The following is a 23720-nucleotide window of genomic DNA, read 5'->3' on the forward strand; positions in this document are numbered from 1 at the left end:
TCTCGTTCGCTTACCCTCAGAAATTTATTATTTTTTTTTAAATTTCTTGGTATTGTATGAAACTTAACGTAACTGTGACCAAACCCGAGTCCAGTAATTTACAAGGACCCTAAATCCAAGAATCTGGAACACGTTTATGTGTGAAATATCCGCGATCATTTCTGCTAAATGAGGAAGGTAAAACGAAACGATGCAAAAAGCTAAGACACAACATGTACGACAGAGGGGGGGGGGGGGAGAGAGACGGAGAGAGAAGCTATTTTTTGCTTTCCTTTCTGTAGAAAGGAAAATAAAGCGTGCATTCCCCTTCCCTCCCGGTGTGTAGGGTCTAGTCAATATTTTAACTGTCTGAGGACAAATTAGTCCAGGTGGATCTTGTTGAAAAGTTTTCGCGAGGTGGGGTGGAGGTGGGGGCGGTACGAAGGGGAAGGTGGGTGGAGGTTGTGGGGGATGGGGACGGAGCGAGCTCTGCCACTGCTAATGGTCATTGGCCTGGGGCTTTGAAACCATTGCCTGTCCTGCTAATGACACGTCCAGTTCTCGTCTCCAGGCCGCCGACGCCGGGCTGCCGGCGCCTGGGGTACTTTCCCCACGCGGGGAGGGGCTTTCTTCGCCATCCCCTGGGGTTGCCCACTCGCGGCGTGGGGGCCCCACGCGCGCCCCCTCTCCTGCGCGCCGCCGCCACCTCTGCTCGCGCGACTTTTGTAGCTAGCCCGCGGCGAGGGGGCGCGGGGGGTCCCCAGCGCGGACGTCCCCGCGCGGCCACCCCGCGTCGGGCCCCACGCGCGCCGCGCGGTCCAGGCTCGGAATGGCAGCGCCTGGCCGGGCGGCGGTGCCTCCCCGGGGGGCAGCGGAGGCAGCGGCGGTGGCGGCGGGATCTTCGCCGGGGCCCGCGGGAGGAGGAGGAGGAGGAGGACAGGGAGGAGGAGGAGGAGGGGAAGGAGGAGGAAGAGGAGGAGAGGGAGGCGTTTTCTGCCCAGACCGCCGCCAGTTCGAGCGGGCATGGGGACGGGGACACCCCACTCGTTGCTCCTCCGTTATGGAAAGGTGTTTAGCAGACTTTTACGCCCGGAGTGTGGGATTTGTACTTCATTTTTTCTCTCCCCCCTCTTCCCCAAAGCAAGATGGACTCTATTCCCTTTCTCTTTCTCCCTGTGCCTCTGCCTCTGTCTTGTCAGCCTTTAAGATCGACATTTTGTACTAAGATGCAAACTTGATGGTGACCAGCAACAAAGGCGGGGTGGGATCCCTCGCTCCCTTCCTCCCTCTCGGTTTCCTAGCTACCCCCACCCCGACCTCCAAGACCTGGTGGCCCTGCACTTGCCGCCCGGGCTCTGGCGAATGTGTTTCCAGGCTCGGTTCCGATCTCCAATCTCGGGATTGTGACTGGGGCCGGGCGTTTGGGCGACGGCTGTGGCCGCCCCAGGTCTGCAGGGCTGAGGGCTGCGCTACCTGGACCCGCTGCCGTCGCCGTGGTACCTCCAGCCGGCTCCTGGGCACCGTGGAGGCTCGGGCTGCCTATCGATTGCTATGATTTGGTTACTGGTGTGTTTGTCCTGGGGGCGGCGATCACTTGTGCAAGTTGATGAATGATCGCGGTGTGGGTTTTGGGTTTGCAGACAGGATCAACTTTCAGCTTTGTGCATACGGGGAGTAGGGAGTGAGGGTGCTGGAGACACCCTGGAATGCCAGCTGGGCTACCCTCAGCTCTTTGAATACAGGGAGCTTCTTTGCTTGTATTGCTCCACAGTTCGCGCGTGGGGGTGGGAGGTAGACAGGGGGGAGGGGTTGGTGGGGAGCTGAACTCCTGGGTTTTGAGGACCTTCCTTCAGAGGTGTTGCAGGAGTTGGGACTCTATTGTAAAGCTCTACCATACTGATGATGTACCTTTATTTGATACTTTATAGGTCACTATCATATGACAAAGGCTTTGCTGCAGTTCATCTTCCTCCCTGTGTACTTTCCATTTGCCTTCCCGGGTAAGTAAGCAAACTCTTTCTACAGGGAAGCTGGATGGCTATTAGCAATGACCTGAGGGTCCTTACTGTTCACATAAGAAGGTGGCTTATTGGGGTTGCAACACCCCAGAAAGCTTGTCTCCCTGAGTTTCCCACAGCAGAAATCAACTTATGATACTTAGTATTTAGAATTCAGTTGCTGTTATTATTAAGATAGTTGAAATGTTTATTTCACATTTATCTGCAAGTGTCATTTGAAAACTTATTTTCAAATAGTCATTTAGTTGATAATGAAATTTTACAGAGTTGAAGGCCTAGGAAATTTAATACTAGATAATATTGTAGAAAGAATGCAGCCTATGAGTGGAGAGAATTATTAAAAACCCAAAGAAGCATTGTGCAGAATGCCTCTCTAATTATAGTGACTGACATTTGCTTACTCTTTCTTAGGTGCTCTGTCTTGGGTAACTTGTGCTGTTTGTGACAGTTATTTTTGTGGTGGGGAAGGGTGGACTAGGCAGTATAGTAAATCTAGTATTTAGATATAAAAGGCCTGATACAAAAGGCAAATAAACATTTCCAAATTAATCATAATTTTCTGCAAAATTTATATACTTAGAGAAATTGGGTATATTTTAGAAGCCTGTATATGCAATAAACAACGACTCAGAAGTCCCTTAAGCACCTTTTTCAGACGTATGCCCCCAAATGGAAAAATTGCTGAAATAACGTGTGGGGCAGCAAGTGCCTGAAAAATTAGTTTGTGAGAAGTAACAGTGTAGGTGAGGGTTTACAGAACGTGCGAAGGTAGCACGGTGAGCCCCAATTGTTTGCAATTTGCCCCTCAATTGTAAAGAACACCTCAGGTATTCCAAATTGCTGATAAATTCAGAAAACTGGTTGTACTAAATGTGTAAATCAGTTGTACTACTTAATCATGTTACTGTAGTGAAGATGGAGTTTGTATTTTGTGAATGAAGATAGACTTGAACTCAGTTTTCCATAAAAGAAAAAGGAAAGGGGCCTTATCTCTTTGGGATATTATATTACTATTATATTTGTTGCTAAAATGTGGTTTTAATATTAAGAGGAATTGAGGACCATGCCTCTCTGGTAGTTTCCGTATAGTAGCAAAATGTACTTTGACATTGCTGAGAACCTTAGGTGATTAGAAGCTCGGTGTCCAACATCTTTCATGGAATGTAAATATCACATTATTTCAGATAGTTAAGAGAACCTCTTAATGTGTCACATACATAACAGTCTGATTGGAACAATCAGAATGAGATGGTTCTGTAAGATGAATTTAGTGCACACCAAAATATGTGGATTTCAGTGTCTTTGATTTTTTTTTTTTAAGCTTGTTTGCAAGAGAAGTTTTTCATTTTTGAACATATGGCAAGAGTATTCAAAATGCATTCCTGATTTACTAAAGAACACCACATTTATACATGTGAGGCACATTATTTTGTTCACTGGAGCAAACTTTTAATGTCAGTTTTTTTCCCCATGGAAATATGTTTGACCAATTCAAAATTTAAAATGGGAATCAGTAATTTCCAGAATAAAAGCGATCTGATGAGCTCTTGAATTTCTTTGAGATATCAAACAACTGCTTCATTAAAACAATATTTTCAAGAACTGGCCTGGTCTTTGAAGTCAGAGTAGTTTTTGTAGTGTAAAACTTGTAATAGTGATCTCAAAGAAGTCACCCTGACAATGAATTACCAGATATTTGCATCTAAAACATATTTATTTGATTTGAAGCTTAATTATCAAAATAAGAATTTAGATAGAGGTTTTGCTATTTTATTGCCAAGAGTTTTCAAACTTCTCATTTTATTATTCCACTTATCTATATTAAGTTTTGAAACTGAAGTCTTAATTTGCATTTCACATTTAATGCTAGCTATTGAAAAAGGGGTTCATATATGTTGTTTCTTAGTGCTACGTCCTTTAAAGGTACCCTGGTGGGTTAAGTCCACTAGAGACTTCGATATTAACAAAAACTTGCAATTTTGACACCTTCCTTTTTTTTAATTCATCTGATCTTTGCGTCTAAATTAAAAAATAAAGTTCTGGGTTTAGGAGTTTGTGAGATGGTTTTGCCTTACACATATAGCTGTGCTATACAACTTGGAAAGTGTATACCTTTGACCTACAGATCTGATCTTTATGCTTAATCCATTGAAACAGAGATTTGTTTAGACATTGGAATTAAAACACAGCTTTGAGTGAAAGCTAATATGAACAGGTAATTATGGTTTGCTTATGCTGTAACTATGTAATTGATAAGGCTTTTTGTATGTAATTAAAAAAGAAGGAATAGTCTCAAAACAATGTGGCACAATTCATGAAAATCTAACTCAGCAACTAAAGTATAAAGTCATACTTTTCAGTAAAATTACAAACATAATTTCTAATTAATCATCAGCCAACATGCTAAAAGTTTACATTTTCCTAGATTTTATAGAGCATGGGTAAAACAAGGGCCATACTTTTAACTGGATCTTAACATGAGTATCAACTACTTTTATATTAGAAATCTTTAATGGAAGTAATAAAGACTTCATAGTTTAACCCTACTAAAAAAACTCTTTGAAAATAGCCTTGTTATCGACATACTTGTACGAAAGGAAATCCTTGATATTATTAATGTCTTAAAAAGTGCAGAAATGTTTAAAATTGTGATATTTAAATGTTTTAAGTTACTAAATTTAGGCAATTAATTTTGGCATATTGCATCATGACCAGTATGGCACACCTGTATTTTAAGATTTAATCTCTTTTTTTTTTAAATGCTTATTTATTTTTGAGAGAGAGAGAGAGAGGGGGGCAGAGTGTGAGCAGGGGAGGGGCAGAGAGAGGGAGACACAGAATCCAGAGCAGGCTCCAGGCTCTGAGCTGTCAACACAGAGCCCAACGTGTTGGGCTCCCAACTCACAAACGACGAGATCATGACCTGAGCTGAAGTTGGATGCTCTACCTTACTGAGCCACCCAGGCGCCCCAAGACTTAATCTTAAGCAGTGCTTAACTTAAGAAAGAGACACTTTTCCTGAACTTGCAGTGTGAAGTCCACCTCATTTTTTAACATTTTACCAGAGGGCATCTTTTAAAATAGGTCCAAGTGATAGCTTTTTTATATTTTTCATCAACTTTCTTCCTCTCACTGAGAAATGAAAACAAACCCAAATTATAAAAACATTGTAATTTTATTGTTTGGTTTTTATCACGTGCCCCAGGTATACTGGATACTGGTGGTCCTCAGGCTATACTTTGAGAAGCACTGCTCTGAAGGTACTAAGGATTGAAGCTAAAGATTGAATGAATCTTCCGGCTAGAAGATTCTGTGACCGTAATTCAGTCAGTGGGTTTGTACTACCTCAGGGGCAGTCATCACATACTGTATCGAATTGTAGGGATTTCTATATATTAAGTTACACCTGAGGAAAGCACTTTTTGAGTACAGCTTCACTCAACATTCATATGTGTTCATATTATCCTTTAGAAGGTAATTACAGTTTCTTGAAATGCCATGACATCATGTTAAAACTGTAAGGATATATGCAGAAAATCCTCATGTATTAATGGGGATAGTTTACATTTTTTTTTCTTTCAAAGGAAAAGATGAGATGAGAGAACTGGAATAAGTATCAGTTACACAATGGAAATACAAAAGAAGGCAAACCAATAACAAATTCTACCTAAAAGTTATAAATACAAAGATGAAAGACAAAAGGAGTGAAAGACGTAAAGGATTGATTTTAGACCATGAAGCATTGACACACCTACCAAAATATAAACTTAATAAGTTAAAATATGTGAGTCACTTCAAGGATCTAGATAATGAAATAACTTCAGGTTCTGAGAAGGTTGTATAGAATACAAAGTAAAAAGAATGAGTTGGATTTTCTCAAGTCTTAGAAAAATAAAATGATACTGTAAAATATTGATTAAATAATTAAACCAATAGTTAAATATGGCCCTTAGGTGAAGATTAGGGAATAAAACAGAAGTTTCTAGAATGGAGTAACTGAGATCATAAAATGGACACAGAATGTTGGGTTTCTGGTAAAGGGAATAACTAAAAAAACCATCGATAACTTATTTCAAAGGAGAAATAAGAATGAGGGTAAAATTGTTTAAAGCAGTTGTATTAAATGTTTTTCACTGAGATGTATGGTAAGAAATACCTTTTATATCCTAATCCATGTATAAAAACTGTAACGAAAGTTTCCTTGAACAGTATTAAGGGCAGTGCACTCTGATATTTTTTATTCCTATCTAATCTTTATAAATCTGATGTGTTCCAAACTATTTTATTTAAAAAAATCATGATGTTATTTACTAAATTAATCTTAAGATTTACATTTTGAAAAACACAAACCTGGAGGACTTGTTAAAAATGAAGGTCCCCAGGAGTGCCTGGCTGGCTCAGTTGGTGAGTGGGCAACTCTTTATCTTGGCGTTGTAGGTTCGTGCCCCACACTGGGTGTAAAGATTACTTATTATTATTATTATCATTATTTTTAACATTTATTCACCTTAGAGAGAGAGCGCGCGCGCAAGAGAAAACCACAGAGTGTGAGCAGGGGAGGGGCAGAGAGAGAGGGAGACACAGAATCTGAAGCAGGCTCCAGGCTCTGAGCTGTCAGCACAGAACCCATTGCAGGGCTCATACCCACGAGCTGTGGGATCATGACCTTAGCCGAAGTCGGATGCTTTAACGGACTGAGCCACCCAGGTGCCCCGGGTGTAAAGATTACTTAAAAATAAAATCTTAAAAAAAAATGGAGGTCCCATATCTAGATAAGTGTGAGAGATGGGGCCCAGGAATCTGCATTTTAACTAGTGCTTCAGTGATTCTGAAGCAAGTATAAGGCACTCTAACACACTTTGAGAACTCTGGTGTAGGGGACAGGTGGCTAAAGAGTGAATAGGAAGGAGTCATGCACTGAATGTGGGGTTAACGTTCTTTGATGAGTTCTCTTCCAACTTCAGTCTGTGACTGTATTTCAGTCAGCACGTTTGCAATATTGAGAGAGCCCTTGTCACCCTCTGTTGATATTCCTAGAGTAGCAGGTGTAGTACAAGGAACAGAGGCTTTGAAGCCAAAGATCCCTGAATTCCACTACTGTTGCCCCTCTTGCGTACTGACTGAGGGAAGTTAAGCATGTCACTACAAAATAAGCTTCCATTATTATGTGCAAAAGGGCGTATTAATATTTACCATGTAACAGAATGAGAATTACTGTAGACAGTAATGTCTGCTATGACCCTTATTCACAGACAACACTCAATATGTATGTTTTTATAGTTGTATCTCACCTCATCCCAACTTCCACTAAGTTTGAAGTTTCCTGAAGCTGTGCCTTTTAGTTTTTTTTAACATCCTTTTCTTTCTTTCTTTCTTTTTTTTTTTTTTTTAAAGTAAACTCTATTCCCATCGTGGGGCTCGAACTCATGGCCTCAAGATCAAGAGTTGCATGCTCTACCAACTGACCAAGCCTGTGCCTTTTAATTTTTGTTTTCTATAAAGTACAATTGACCATTGAACAACACTGAGGTTGGGGTGCTAATCACACCCCACTCCTGTGCAGTCAAAAATCTGCACAGAACTTTTGGTTCCCCAAGAACTTAACTACTAATAACCTATTGTTGACCAGAAGCCTTACTGATAACATGATCACATAAACAGTCGATTAACACATAATTTGTATGTTATATGTATTATATGCTATATTACAATAAAGTAAGCTAGAGAAGAGCAAATGTTATTAGGAAAAGCATAAGGAAGAGAAAATTCATTTATAGTACTGTACTGTAAATATCCATGTATAAGTGGACTGACTTAGTGTTCAAGGGCCAACTGTAATTCTCAACCCTGGTGTCAAGAAACACTGGTGCATTTTTAACTGGATTTGAGGTGTTAGATAAGCACTTTATTACTGAAGAAGGAAATAGTAAGAATAACAGGGATAAAAGATAAAAGGGTAAAAGTGACGAATAACTGAGGCATGCCATAGTTAAGTATGGTGCCCCTTCTAATTTGGGGAATGATTTCCCTACCTCTTTAAAAAGACAGCACAGGACAGGAGGGTAGCTCTTTTCATATTTCAAAGTGGTTAGTCAACAGCACTGGGCATTCTCTCTGGTGACTTTAGCCCATCTTGGAATGTCTTAGAGCATCAGTTCTCAAATTTTCTTCTGCTAAGACACATGTGACTGATGTTTAACATAGGGTGTTCTAATTTCCCTGGTTATAGACTTAGATAAATTATGTGGTAGTTCTCAGTGTGAGAAAGTCACTTCATTCCTTATCAAGAAAATATATCAGAATATAAGTGAGAGTGATACATTATAATGAAAACTTTGAATACACCCATATGCAAACATGTCAATTTCTTTATAAACTGTGGTACTTTGTTCATAACTAATTACTTGAGCATTCCTCACAACCAGTTAAAACTTACCCTTGTGTCAAGGCATGAAGATTGAGAAGCATTACATCTGGAGTGCGTAACAAATTACATTGCACAGAATAGGCACTTAAATAAAAAAGAGGGGCAAGCTAAGGAGAAGATGAATGGGAAATACACAAAATCCCTGAAATCTCAAACAATGTGAAAACCAAAAGCTAGGAAAAATGCAACATGTGGCTAAATGCAAAGGAAGTACAAAAGACTATGAGTATCAGGGTTCTCAGACTTTCCTATCATACTCAAGTACTCATTGCCTCTAACATAGACATTCATTTAATTTATTTGAATAAATTAAAGTTAAAGAACTTTGTATTTCCTAATTTTTAAGGTTACATTTGCCAGGAACATCTTTTTACTTTGCTATATTTTAATGTAGCTTACTTTTTTTTTATCTCTAATACATTAATAAACTATATATTTTGCAAATGTCTTTATACTTTGATGTGTAATGATATTGGATATACATTCACAGTCCTTTATCTGAAAAAATCTCTGAAAAACTAATTTTTTTTTTCCTCCAAAAGTTTGGTTTCAAAACTCATTTGGTGGTAGAACCTGACCCAAACCGTCATGGCCTTGTTTGAAGTAGTTGTAAAGCCTACTTAGAAAGGATGTTCGCATATTCTGCTGTAGAAATAGTAATGTATTTGGCTATGAGGTGCTATCATAGATCTAGCTAGGAGTGTTACGTAATATATGCTGTCCTCTCCATCTGACCTTTAAGACTCACAAAAATCTGAAGCATACCTGGACCTAAGGGTTTCAGATAAGGGACTGTGATCCTATTGTATTAACTTTCTTAGTTCACAGAGTGAAATTGTCTGGTATTTCTACCCATTTAACTCCGTGAATATCCTTTTGCTGATTTTGATCACTGGTCATCTGAACATGTTGAGTTCATTGTAAGCTGGTGAATCATGTAAGATAGCCTAACAAGACATCCAAACATTATATATTAACTTAGTCAAACAGTCTTTTGAAACCCTGTGGCTTCAGTCATGAGGGTGGAAGGCATCAGAGGTTATAAAGTCAGCTAAGCAAAATGGTAGTTGACGTTTGTACCTCCTAAGTTGAGTAAAGTGAAGGGCTCCTAGGTAAGGAAAGATTAAACACACACACACACCCACCCCACTCCACCCCACCCGTTAGTTGAACTTCACCTGTCCATTTTGACATTGTGATTCCTCTTTTGTATTTGTTGTAGTTGTTAGTTTATTAAACACACACACTGAAATCTGTACTTGAAACTTTTACTTTGTTGGACGTTTCTCATATAATGGTGAACAAAATTTAGGCTACTTTCATTATGGTTTACTGTTATGAGAGGTTTTATGAAGGGTTATATTTCCTTTATTATATTGCCACTTGCACATTTCTTCTATCAGAAAAGTAAAAAAGAAAGTGTTTTATGCAAATTTAGTCTAAGGTGAGAAGGCCTTTGAATTATATTGTTTCATATTGGTTCTAGATACCTTTATTTTCAATAATTAACCGTGAAATGCTAAGTAAGATTTTTCCTTTGTACTTTTTTTTTTTTTTAAGTAATCTCTGTGCCCAATGTGGGGCTCGAACTCACAGCCCCAAGATCAAGTCAGGTGGTCTACTGATAGAGCCAGCCAGGCACCTATTTTTAATTTCCTATAAAACTACTATAGAAAAACGTAAAGTGTGATGTGAGGAAGAGTACACAGGACACTCTGGGAATAAAGTTAATAGCTGGATCATGATAAAACTTCAATCAGTCTTCATTTATTATGGACTGAAATGGTTAATGGCCAAAGAAGGTTTTTCTTTAATTATTTTTTGATACAACTATATCCTTTGGGGTAGGAAAACCACAGGTTGAGTAATTCAGAGGGAGTCTTATTAGCAATGCTGATTCTTTTAATCTTAAAAAAATGCTGAGTTGTTTTTCAGCTTCTGGTGCACCTCCTAAAACTCACCCAAGTGTTGAGTTCTCATTGACTGCAAAGGGAATGTGGTAGAGCATGGAACAAAATAAGAAATTAATTCTCTACATCCAGCTGTCAAATTTTGATTATCTTTTGAGTTACTGAAGTTATATATTTTTTCTTTCTGATCCCCTCTCCCTTCTTGTTCCTGCCTTTTTTTTCCCTTCTTTCTTCTCCCTCCTTCTCTTTTCTCTCATCCAAGTACTAACTAGGACCAATCCTGCTTAGCTTTTGAGATAGGTGGCCATGGACTCTTCTCTCCTTTCTGTCCTCCCTGATGTCTATTTTTCTGTCTTTTCTTTTTCTTTCAGCCTTTTATTGTATTCACTCATGTGCAATCTGTGATCCTACCTACAAATATTTGAGAATGAGAGTATGGAATTGAACTTTTTTCTTTTTACCATTTGATTTTAAAGATTTTTTTTTTGTAGTTTTGAGTTACTTTAGTAATTATCACTACTCATGTAATAAAGTTGTTAACATATGAATTTGAGACTTACACAGTTCCCTACATAGAAATGTCAATTAGGAGGGGATTATGTGAGTCAAAGTCACCTGTTATTATTATGAAATAAATTGAAGTAAACTCCTTATCCAATCATTTTTGTGTTTTAGGGTGGTAGGATGACTATATAGCTTCATTTATATTTAAGGGAAAGTTAAAAGCAGATTATTAGCAGAGTTTCCTACATACTATTTTACTTTGGGAGGAATTGAGAAAGATAATCTGGCCTGAGGGTGTTCTTATGAAGCACAAGTTTTATTTTTACTACTTTCTTTTTCACAACAGTTTTCTGATGAGAGGTAATCCTATTTTAGTGGCAAAGAAACTAAGGGTCAGGTTAAGTAACTTGTCTGAGGTCACACAGGTAGCAAGACACTGTCAGGATTAGGAGGGCTGTAGTCTCCTGGGCTTTTTCTGTATTTGCCTCCTTTAGGGCCACATTCCAAGAGGTTAGAACTGAAAGGTTTGGGGCAATTTTAGCCAAGAATTCCTCCCAATTTTTCTTTTTCCCCAAAAGTAAAATCTTCATTTTGAAGTCATCGGGTTGGAACACTACTTTTTTTTTTTTTTTTTTTTAATGTTTTTTAAAGTTTTGTTTGTCAGCCAGGAGCCTGCCTTGGGGCTGGAACTCATGAACTGTGAGGTTATGACCTGGGCAGACATCAAGAGTGGGACACTTCACCAACTGAGCCACCCCGTTTATCCCCACTACTTTATCATTCTTAAGGGAGATAGATGAGAAAGTTTCTGAACTGGGGCCTACTGTCAGTTCTCCTCAGTGAGATCACAGTCAAAGACTAAACCAGCCCCAAACTGTGTTTATAAATTGACATTTAGTGAACTTTCTTTCTGGTTGATCTATCTATTATAGAAGTGTCTAATAACAAGTTACTGATTTTACTGTTTATTAATTCCTCTGGTACATCAGTAGAAATCATTTATTCTTTCATGAAAAGGTGAGTTTTCCAAGCTGAATGTTCTATGATGTTTTTACTCTGGTACTTATTTATTTTACTTTAAGCAAATATATATATTTATCTGTATAGATATAGGTACCTTACATACTTTTTTTGTTATTGACTTGACAGTTCTATGCATTACTTAGTGCTCATGATAAGTATAGTAGTCATATGTCACTATACGATGTTATTACAGTATGATTGACTATATTTCCTATGCTGTACTTTTCCTATGCTGTACTTTTCATCTTGGTGGCTTATATATTTTATAACTGGAAGTTTATACCTGTTAATTGCCTTTACCTGTTTTGCCCATTTTCCCATTCCCCTTCATCTGGCAACCACCAGGTTATTCTCTGTATTTAAGAGTGGTTTTGGTTGGTTCATTTGTTTTGTTTGGTTTGGTTTTTTAGATTCCACATAGAAGTAAAATCATACAGTATTTCTCTTTGATATATTTAACTTAGCACAATACCTTGTAGGTACATACATATTGTTTCAAATGGCAAGATCTCATTCTTTTTCGTGGCTGAGTAATATTCTGTAGCGGTGGTAGTGGTGATGTGTGTGACGTCTTTATCCATTCATCTATTGATGGACACTCGGGTTGCTTTCATATCTTGGCTAGTGTAAATAATGCTGCAGTAAACATAGGGGTGCATATATCTTTTTGAATTAGTGTTTTCTTTAGGTAAATACCCAATAGTGGAATTATTGGATCATATGGTAGTTCTATTTTCAATTTTTTGAGGAACCCCCATACTGTTTTGCAGAGTGGCTGCACCAGTTTGCATTCCTGTCGAGTCAACAGTGCAGGAGGGTTCACATCTCTCCACGTCCACACCAGCACTTGTTATTTCATGTGTTTTTGATACTAGCCATTCTGACTGGTGTGAGACTCTGGAACTTTTTAATACAGTAAAACTTGGTTTGCAAACATAATTCATTCCGGAAACATGCTTGTAATCCAAAGCACTTGTATATCAAAGTGAACTTCCCCCTCAGAAATAATGGAAACTCAGATGATTCTTTCTACAACCCAAAAATATTTATATAAAAATGATTACAATACTGTAATAGAATACAAAATAATAAAGAAAATATAAAGAAAAATAAATTAACCTACACTTACCTTTGAAAACCTTCATGGCTGGTGTGACGGAGATGAGAGAGGAGGGTTTTTTTTTTAATGTTTGTTTATTCTTTGAGAGAGAGAGCCAAGAGGGGCAGAGGGAGACGTAGAATCTGAAGCAGGCTCCCGACTCTGAGCTGTCAGCACAGAGCCCGACTTGAGGCTCAAACTCAAAAACCACGAGATCATGACCTGGACCAAAGTTGGTTGCTTAACCTGGTAAGCCACCCAAGTGCCCTGAGAGGAAGGTTATTGGACAGGATGACTTTCACTGTCACTAATGGAATCATTACTATCTATTGGCTCAATGGATCTTTTTCTTAAGGGGACCAGTGAATACACCTGCATGGATGTTGACTACAGTACAGTATTAATAAACTCTTGTCATATACTGTATATAATGTAACTGACAATAAGGCAGCAGAGGAAAGGGTCTCTATCTGCAGGCAGCCTGACCTAAAATGAAGCAGAGCATTCCTAAGCTTACTCTTGTATGGAAAAGCAAAGGACTGTCCATAGGTGCTTTGAAGTGACAAAAAATACATGAGTGCCAGTTGTGGGCACCTTTCAACGTTCTGAAAAATCACTTATTTCTGCCAAACACCACAGCCTGAGACCGAGCATCCAAGCATGAGAGATGATCACCCACAATCCCAGAGAGAAAGAGAGAGAGAGAGAGAGAGAGAGAGAGAGAGAGAGAAAGGAACCATTGGCTCAGTTGTGATCATGTGACGTACAGCATAACATACTACTCATATTGCAAGACATTGTTCATTTATCTAGTTAAAATTTATTAGAAATGTTTGCTTGTCTCAAATACTCACAAAACAAGTTACTCTCAATCCAAGGTTTTACTGTACATTTACGAATATAACACGGATGGTGTTACAAAATAGTTTATGTCATTTGTTTTGAAAATAAGTTCAATATGAGTAGAAAAATTAAGCACATTCATGGACTTTATCATTTCAGAGTATCTGATGATCAAACATGAATTAGATATAGAGTTAGTCAAAAGTTATCCTGTTTTTAATTTTTTTTTTAATGTTTATTTTTGGGAGAGACAGAGCGTGAATGGGGGAGGGCAGAGTGGCGGAGACACAGAATTCAAAACAGGCCCCAGTCTCTGAGTTGTCCTTATAGAGCCTGACAGCGGGGCTTGAACTCACGATCTGCGATACCATGACCTGAGCCATGACCAACGCTTAACTGACTTGAGCCACCCAGGTGCCCCAAAAGTTGTCCTTTTTGAAGTGGCTTATGGGTGCTTTGATTTATTTTTACCGAAGAAACTTGTTTCTCCTGTGACTAAGAAGAGATCTGATAAATTACACATTTGTATACAAGAAGCAAATCATTTAGAAAATACAAAGTAACTTGTTACTTTTTTTTTTGTACCCCGAGCCCTATTCATCTGAAATTAGTAAATTCTATCTTTGCAAATTCAGCAAAATCAGAGATATACAGATATAGAAGATAAAAAATTTGTCATTCTTGTTGTTTTTTTACTGACTTGTCTTTTTGCCTGATCTGTGAAACATGTAAAGAGGATACTTACCTATTTTGGCAGGGTAATTTTTGTCAATGATAATCTTACTAAGGATGTGCCCTTTAATTGTTTTAGCCACATGATACTTTTTCAAAGGTGGTGGACTTCCATTTCTTGTGTTTCATTCCCCTCCCCCACATAAACTACTTCTATACTGTTCTCTTTCAAGTAGGTGGGTTTTCTGGCACTTGACACCCTTCTTTCTACTTGTTTTCTTAGGTCATGTTCAAAAAAACAGTTTGCACATTAAGAAATTTGATCAAGTATTGGTGAGATTCAGGTAGCAAAACAACTATCGGTTTAATTAGCTGTTTATGGATCGAGTGCCTGTGGTGTGTTGATGCTGACTTCGATTTTGAGAATATAAAGATGAATATGGAATAGCCCTGTCCTTAAAGCACATGAAGTCTAATGGCTGGAAAATTCCAGTAGATGTAAATATCTATCATACAAGTTATTCTGTGTTAATTGTTTTAACAGATACTGCATAAAATAGTATGGGACCAAATCCCCTGAAAAACTAGCTAATTCCAACATAGGAGCTGAGCATTGAAATATGGGGGGAGTTTCTTGCCTGTTACAGTGTTTGTCCTAATTGTCATTGAGGTTGTAAAACTAATTTGGTCCAAGCACTAGAGTGGATTTAAAAAAATTAGGCCTCTAACCTTCATTTGGCTTTTATTTAAATATTAGTGCATCATTTTGTCTTTTGGTCTGTTTTTAAAAGGCCAACTACTTTGTTTTTTGTTAAGGCTTTCAATTTATATTAGAAAGTTAAGTTTCAGTCTCAAGTATTTTGGACTTCCTTTTAAATTATTTTTCTTAAAAAATGTTTTTTTCTTAATGTTTATTCATTTTTGAAAGACAGAGAGAGACAGAGCACAAGCAGGGGTGGGCAGAGAGAAAGGGGGACACGGAACCCGAAACAGGCTCCAGGCTCTGAGCTGTCAGCACCAGAGCCCGATGCGGGGCTCGAACTCACGAACTGTAACATCATGACCTGAGCTAAAGTCAGACGCTCAACCAGCTGAGCCACTCAGGCGTCCCAAGTTATTTTTCCTTTTTTTATTTATTGCTATTAATGTCACAATCTGTGATGACAACACTTTTGAAGTGAAAGGAAATGGTTGAGGATTCCAAATTATGTTAAAAGCACCTTACCTGGAGTAAGTTTGAACTAGACATCCAAACTAGGAGTCCAAACACATGCCAATAAAAATAGTATAAACTGCAATACCTGAGACTTGTTTTACTAGTTAGGAGTGTATTAATAAGATCTGTAGCCCACATATTAAACACAAAATGAGATTTTTCTAGAGAGAGAAAAAAGTGCTTTTCTATTCATGAGAGATTATAGATTAAAAGTGATGCCCAGATTTTCCAGTATGTTTTCTTTTTTTTTTTTAAGTTTATTTATTTTGAAAGAGAGATGAGCATAGTAGAGGGGCAGAGAGAGAGGGAGAGAGAATCTTAAGCAGGTTCCGCACTGTCAGCCCAGAGCCTGACACAGGACTCAATCCCACAAACTGTGAGATCATGACCTAAGCTGAAATCAAGAGTCGAAGCTCAACCAACTGAGCTACCTATGTGCCCCTAGTGTGTTTTCAACCTGTGTTTGTAACTGCAGTTTCTCTCGTAGTTTAGTAAGCCATGGCCTGGAGGGTACCCATAAGTTTGGCTTTTTTTGATCTGCTTTATGCGTGGTGATCTAGATCTGGTCTTTGGAGTCCTCTTTGACTTGGTCAGACTTTCAGTATCACTTCTTAATCATCATTTTTGTGTTTATTTCACCTCAGAATTATATGCATTTTCACCTATTTTTATTTGTGGAATTCTTTTGACTGGTCATTTCACAATATCAGCCCAGTTTAGATTAAAACTGTTTCTGAAATATTCTGCTCAGTGTTCCAGTTGCCAACCTTGGGTGCTTTAATACCAAACAAAAGACATTCATAAAGAAGAAGCTCATCTGGGAAAATATTTCTTCATAGGCTCACAACATTGATAATGACCCTGATGTTTACATTAAAGCAGCAAAGAGGAACAGAGATACACAGAATAGTAACTTGTGAGTCCTTTCTTCTATTCTCTTTCTGTTTGGCATCACGGAAGTACAACTATTTAGATCTCATTATTTATCAGTCCTCGTGGTAATAATGAGCTTCTTTGTAAGTTTTGTGTATGGATATGCGTTCTCGTCTCATTTGGTGCCATATTTTAGCTGGCCCTTGAATAACACGGGGGTTAGTGGTGCTGATGCCTGTGCAGACAAAAATCTGAGTATAACTTGTGACTGTCCCAAAACTTAACCTAATAGGTTACTGTTGACCAGAAGCCTCACTGATAACAATTAGCACATTTTGTATATGTATTATGTACTGTATTCTTAGAATAAAGTAGAGAAAAAAAAGTTAAGAAAATAAAAAATACATTTACAGTACTGTACTGTAAAAAATCTGTGCATAAGTGGACCTGTGCAATTCAAACTTATGTTTAAGGGTCAGCTGTAGTCCCAGAGAACATGCTCAGATTTGTTGTCAGTCCAGAGTTTTGTTTTATTTTAATAATTTTTCACATATAGTCTCTACATGAATAAGGCAAATTCATACAAAATTTCTTATAGCTTGAAAGGGTTTAAGGAATGGGATCACAGGTGAGGACAGAGTTATATGTGTGAGGACCCGATCTCACATACAGTGATGAGTTTACTGCATAAGGAATTATGATCATGAGTCAGTTGTTAGGAAGTGAATGTCCTTTACTTTAATTGTTTTTAATGTAACTGTATATGTCATTCCTGACATATATTTCAAATACAGCTAGATGACCTTAAAGTCTAATATGTAGGTCTTAAGAATTTGGATAATTGGAACTTCATTAAAGATGTTTTCCTTGAAGTTTTGACTTAATCAGTTTTTCAAAACTATATATTTTTATTGAGAAACTATAATCTCAGAACGCTTCATGTGTGTTTCTAATTGATCTTCAATTAGCAGTGGCTACTGATTTTACAGATTGAGCAAGTTTTACTATTCCAAGGTCCCTATGTAAGTAATTAATGATCTGTAAAGTACACATGGGGGTGCAGAAAGGAGTACAGTACTAATCATTTTATGAAGAAAAGCAATCAAAGAATTGTTCTCTGTCATATCTGTTTGGTAATTCTGGGTTCCATATTTGAATTGTCATTATTTTTTGCAACAGGTATTTATTGAGTTACCCCCAATACATAGGAATTCTGGGGTTTGCAGGATAAAAGGTTAATGGCTTTGGTCTCAGGATGTTTCTAGCATAGTAATGATACACATGTCCCAAATGTGAATGGCTAGTAAGGATGCTGTCCTATGTATGGCACATAGGGATGGGAGAGTGTAGGCAGTAGGAGTTGATTAGGGAGGAGAAGTTGGGATGGACCTGAACTTTGGTTGTATAGCTTAATGTTTAGACAGCCTTGCAAAATGCTTATTTGGGTCTATTAGAGAGAAGATTAATCTAGTGGACAACCCAGGCTAATCCCACCTTAGCCAGATAGTTCACTCCAAATGTGTCATCATCAGTCAAGCCCACTAGTGGCCCATGGGCTTTTAAAAATGCTATTTCCCTCTGCAAAAGAATTTGAGCACGTATCCTTGCTGTGTGTACATTTATTTATAAATTATATTTACTGGGTTATTCATATATTGTGTTTTAAAAAATATAGATAGCTTAGAAATAAAAAAAACCATGAACATAAAAATGCTAGTATTATCTACTCTAGTGGACTTTTTCTTGCTCATCTTGGAGTTCAGGAACCCCACTTTGGAGACTATTGGTTAAACTTGGCAGTATCACCTCAAATTTAGGTTACTGTGAGATCATGGTCTTCTTTTTTTTTTTTTTTTAACGTTTATTTACTTTTGAGACAGAGAGAGACAGAGCATGAACAGGGGAGGGGCAGAGAGAGAGGGAGACACAGAATCAGAAGCAGGCTCTAGACTCTGAGCTGTCAGCACAGAGCCCGACGCGGGGCTCGAACCCACGAACTGTGAGACCATGACCTGAGCCGAAGCCGGACGCTTAACCGACCAAGCCACCCAGGCGCCCCAAGAGATCATGGTCTTCTTGATTCGCTCACGTCTGTTTCCTCAGCCCCTAGAACATGGTAGAGCTCAGTAAATACTCTTGAACGAATAGGCAGAATTAGGCTGGTTAGTAGGGGTGACAGTCTAGCTCAAGCATGAGGGATCTGGCAAAAATAGAGACCATTTCTGCACATAGCATTATCTCCCATACCTATAAAAGTGCTTGCTACATAGTAGGGATTAAATAAATACTAGTTGACCAAGTACGGGTGTGGACAAGCATGCAGCTCAGCATGAGGGATCTGGCAGAGGCTATAGATCCACCGGCATGAAAAGGTTAAGATCCAGGAGGTCCCTTCAGCAGGGAAGAATATGGAGATGGACTACATATAGGTAGGCAGAAGGGGCACAGCCCCTGAGGAGGACACAGTGTTCATAAGAACAACTCTGAGGAATGGCTTCGATGGCCTCAGATGTGATAGCAAAAACTATGACCTTTGTAAGCATTAAAATCTGGATTTTACTCCTGTCTGTGTCCATGGCATCTAGGACATAGCTGGTAAGTGATTAATTTTTATTGAATTGCTCTGTTTTATACTATCTGTGTGCTGGATATGGGAGACTCTGAGCCTTCAAGCATGGGTCATCATCAAGATCAGAGGCCTGTAAATGAATCCTGCCCTCATTGAAGCAAAGTCAGCGATTCTGGGTTTGCCTCATACACAGATGTGTTTGTTTTTTTTTAATTTTATTTTTTATTTTTTAAAATTTACATCCAAATTAGCATATAGTGGAACAATGATTTCAGGAGTAGATTCCTTAATGCCCCTTACCCACTTAGTCTATACCCCCTCCCACAACCCCTCCAGTAACCCTCAGTTTGTTCTCCATATGTATGAGTCTCTTCTGTTTTGTCCCCCTCCCTGTTTTTATGTCTTTTTGTTTCCCTTCCCTTATGTTCATCTGTTTTGTCTCTTAAAGTCCTCATATGAGTGAAGTCATATGATATTTGTCTTTCTCTGACTAATTTCACTTAGCATAATACCCTCCAGTTCCATCCACGTTGTTGCAAATGGCAAGATGTCATTCTTTTTTGATTGCCGAGTAATACTCCATTGTATACATATACCACATCTTCTTTATCCATTCATCCATCAGTGGACCTTTGGACTCTTTCCACACTTTGGCTATTGTTGATAGTGCTGCTATAAACATGGGGGTGCATGTGTCCCTTCGAAACAGCACCCCTGTATCCCATGGATAAATGCCTAGTAGTGCAACTGCTGGGTCGTAGGATAGTTCTATTTTTAGTTTTTTGAGGAACCTCCATACTGTTCTCCAGAGTGGCTGCATCAGCTTGCATTCCCAACAGATGTGTTTTTAAGCGTTGGCAGTGTTGCCTCCACAGAGGTGTGCTCTGGTGACCACAACTACCAGATCACATTTAGTTGTTCATTTAAACATCATTTTTAACATGTTGCTCACATACTGTCAAGGAAGGAAACGGAGCTTATGATGGAATTCTTTCTTTTCTTTTTACTTATTTTGGGGGAGAGAGTATGAGTGGGGAAGACAGAGAGAGAGAGAGAGAGAGAGAGGGAAAGGGAATCCCAAGCAGACTCTGTGCTGTCAGCACAGATCTTGACTTGGGGCTAGATCTCACGAATAGTGAGGTCATGGCCTGAACCAAAATCAAGAACTGGTTGAGTTACCCAGGCACCCCCAATAGAATTATTTCTTATATGCTATCATCCCATTCCTTCTGTCCACATCACTAAAGCTGGGATATGTCGTGGCACCTGCGTGGCTCAGTCAGTTGAGCGTCTGAATTCAGCTCAGGTCATGATTTCACAGTCCGTGAGTTTGAGCCCCGCGTCGGGTTCCGTGCTGACAGCTCAGAGCCTGGAGCCCGTTTCAGATTTTGTGTCTCCCTCTCTCTGCCCCTTCCCCGCTCATGCTCTGTCTCTCTCTGTCTCTCAAAAATGGATAAAAGTTAAAAAAAATAAAAAAAAAAAGCTGGGATATGTCATGGATCACCCCAATATATGCTTTTAAAATTAGTACTGAATTTATTTGCAAATAAATAAAACAAAGTAGTTTGCATTTTTTCTCTTCCTTTTGGAATTTTATTATTTAGACTTTCTCTTTAAAAGGTGGTAAAAATTCCAGTTTTGTGGTCATAAAATAAACCTGTCATGCATTTTATTTAGCGTTGTCTGAGTGGGGAGAGCAAACATTTCCTCCTTGACAAGAAGCTGGCCGGGCAGCCTTATTTTGGCTCTGCCACACCAGTCAAGGCAGGTACTCGCTGGTCCTTCGACAGTTTAATCTCATTTGGGACATGTTTATTTAAAGCACTTTTAAATCTACACAATTAATAAATGACTATGCTGTAATTCCCATTTCTGATGTCTTGCAGTAAACATAGGAAGTTCCCCTTCGCCCTGACAGAACAGTTTAGTCGCCCCAGCTTCGTAGAGGTGGACAAAAATTCCTTCAGAGAGCACTCCTGAGTCTGTAGCATGGTCTCCAGATAAAAGCTTAAATAGTTAAAAACTTTTTGCTCTCATCCTTTTCCTCGTTAAGCCATCAAATCTTCCTTTATTGCAAGGCTGTTACTGTTAAGACACAGCAACTGTAAAATAGGTCTTGCGCTTGTTACTGCTATCTAGAGTTTACACTGTGATTTCACTGACCTCTTACTTGCTCTTTCTAACTATGCCGTGAGGTAGATGGTAGGGTATCCTTATTCCCATTTTACAGATGAAGCAGCAGCCTGGGTCAAGTGGTTTTACCCAGGTCACTCAGTTTGCACTGACTCCCCTCAGAACAGAACCCAGTATTCTGGCCACTCCTCCAGAGACCTGCCCACTGTGTAGAGCAGAATTTATTTTCTTTGAACTAAGATTTATTTTTTTTCTCTTTTCCTTATTTTCAGCCTGAAAAGTAACTGTAAATAAATGGAAGAGCAGTGGCATAGACAGCATGGTTGTTTAATTAGTGAAATGGGCCTTAAATTTCTGGTGTACTTAAATCTCTGTATTTAAATAAGTGTTCTCAGATCATATGGAACAACTGTCCATTTGACGATAACTTTTTCACAGCTTGTAATAGAAAATTAAATGCATAGGGAACACACACTGACAAAGAATGTGCTTTGAAGTGTATATTAGGATTCTTAAGTGAGATTTGGATTATGTATTGGGGCCATTTTTTTTTTCCTGCAAGATTTATTTCTGAAATTATAAGAAAATTAATTGGAAAATATGAATTGATATCTAGATATCTGAGCTACACCCATTTCTGGAACACATTCATATTATAATTTGAAATCAACTGGTGTTTTGAAAGAAGTGGAGGTAGGTGCTGAGGGTTTTTTCTTTTTAACTTTAAAAGGCATTTAAATTTGGCACTCTAGGAAAGGAATGCTTCACAGGCCAGTTAGAGAATTCAATATAGCACCACTGCCAACTACAAAAGAGAAGATCTTTCTATTCAAAAATTACTATAAGGTCAATTATTCAATTAATATTTTACATAGTAAAAAAGTTTTATTTGTTAGGATCTTATCTCAAAGTTCCCCAAGAGTAAAGAGGCCCACTAATTATTTTACCATACTGAATGATAAAATATTGATTGTGTTAGAGTTACAGATCATTTTTACTTAAAAGATTTAAGTTCTGGGGCACCTTTGTGGCTCAGTCAGTTAAGCATCCTACTTCGGCTCAGGTCATGATCTCACATTTTGTGAGATCGAGTCCTGCATCGGGCACTCTGCTCTCAGTCCAGAGCCTGCTTTGGATCCTCTGTCTCCCTCTCTCTCTGCCCTCCCCTGCTTTCTCTCTGTCTCTGTCTCTTCCTCTCTCTCAAAAATAAGTACACATTTAAAAGACTTAAGTTCTGACCCAAAAGCAATTTATTTAGCATATTTATTTGTATAGGTTCCCTTCAATTTTTTATAATTTGTATTTGAATATTTATACTAGCTTTGGCACATGGTGTAGTATTGATGGCTGAAGAAGAGGTTTGTTAAAGAATTGCAATTTGAAAAAAAGCCAGAATGTGTGTGTTTACTGAAGGCATATTAAGAAGGAAGGAGTTAATAACTGTGAACTTTCTTTTCTTTCGTTTGACTTTTCATTTAAAATAGAGTATGGAAATAAAAGTCATGAGGATAATTAGGTGCAATTCCTCCTTACCCTCAGCTGTTAAGCAGTGGAATGCAGTGGTCTTTCTTTACCTAGAAACAGCCTGTGAGGAAAGAATTATCATCTCCATTTTAGATGAGGGAATTGAGTCTCAGAAGCTAGGCAGCTTGCCCAAGGTCATTCTTCCGGTAAGTGGTGGAGCTGGCATTCCATTCCAGCTCCTTCTGTCTAAGGAGGCCATGCTCCTACTCACTCCCTTACAGTGCCACACTGCCTCTTGTGCTGCCCGCATGGCATTGTGCCACTCTATAGTGCCATGTACCTGTTTTGACTCCTACTGAGTTGTAATGCTGAGGTGCTGGCTCAGGATAAAAGTACCTTTTCTCTATTTGTGTTCCTACATTGTCACACAGATAGCCATAAACAGACTTGCTTGTTAATAACTATTTCTTGAGTCATTCTAAGCATATGGTAAACCTCTACAGTTTAAAAAATTAGTATTATTAAATAGCATTCTAAGTGATGAATACCTGATTTTTTTTTTAAATAAATATTGTGCCATCACATAGAAAAGAAAATAAGTTTTGGAATTCAGAAAACTTAAACCAAAAGAGAGTAATAGAATTTTAGCTCTAAAAGGGATATTGTAAATGGTCTTAGCGTAGTCTAATCCATCATTTTAAATTCGAAGGAAGTAAGGCACCGAGTAAGGATCCAGGCCATGTGAGTGGCAGAACTGGAACCAAACCTAAGACTGCTTCGTTTGGTGTTTTGCTCTAGAAATCTGTTTAGCACCAAAATGATGTAGAAAATATTGTTTGTCAATTGATGGCACCATTTTCACAGCAGGAATATGTGACTTTTCTTTGTGCTGCTGTTTATATAAATGGTAAAAAAGATCAAAGAACTAAAATGTTATTGTTAGCATAAAGCTATACGTAATGCATTATACATACTACGAAATCATTTTAT

General features: G+C 38.5%; 1 protein-coding gene across 2 annotated transcripts in view; it reads left to right on the forward strand.

Moving 5' to 3' along the window:
* The window catches only part of BBX (BBX high mobility group box domain containing), a 282646-nt gene that overhangs the window by 1410 nt on the left and 257516 nt on the right, over positions 1-23720 (forward strand). For both annotated transcript variants that reach the window (XM_042999122.1, XM_042999121.1), the window contains one exon: positions 1908-1979. The gene's annotated coding sequence lies outside the window, so the exon portion shown is untranslated. The remainder of the gene's footprint in view (positions 1-1907; positions 1980-23720) is intronic.

Source organism: Panthera tigris, chromosome C2 (assembly GCF_018350195.1).
Source record: "Panthera tigris isolate Pti1 chromosome C2, P.tigris_Pti1_mat1.1, whole genome shotgun sequence".
Lineage (NCBI taxonomy): Eukaryota > Metazoa > Chordata > Mammalia > Carnivora > Felidae > Panthera > Panthera tigris.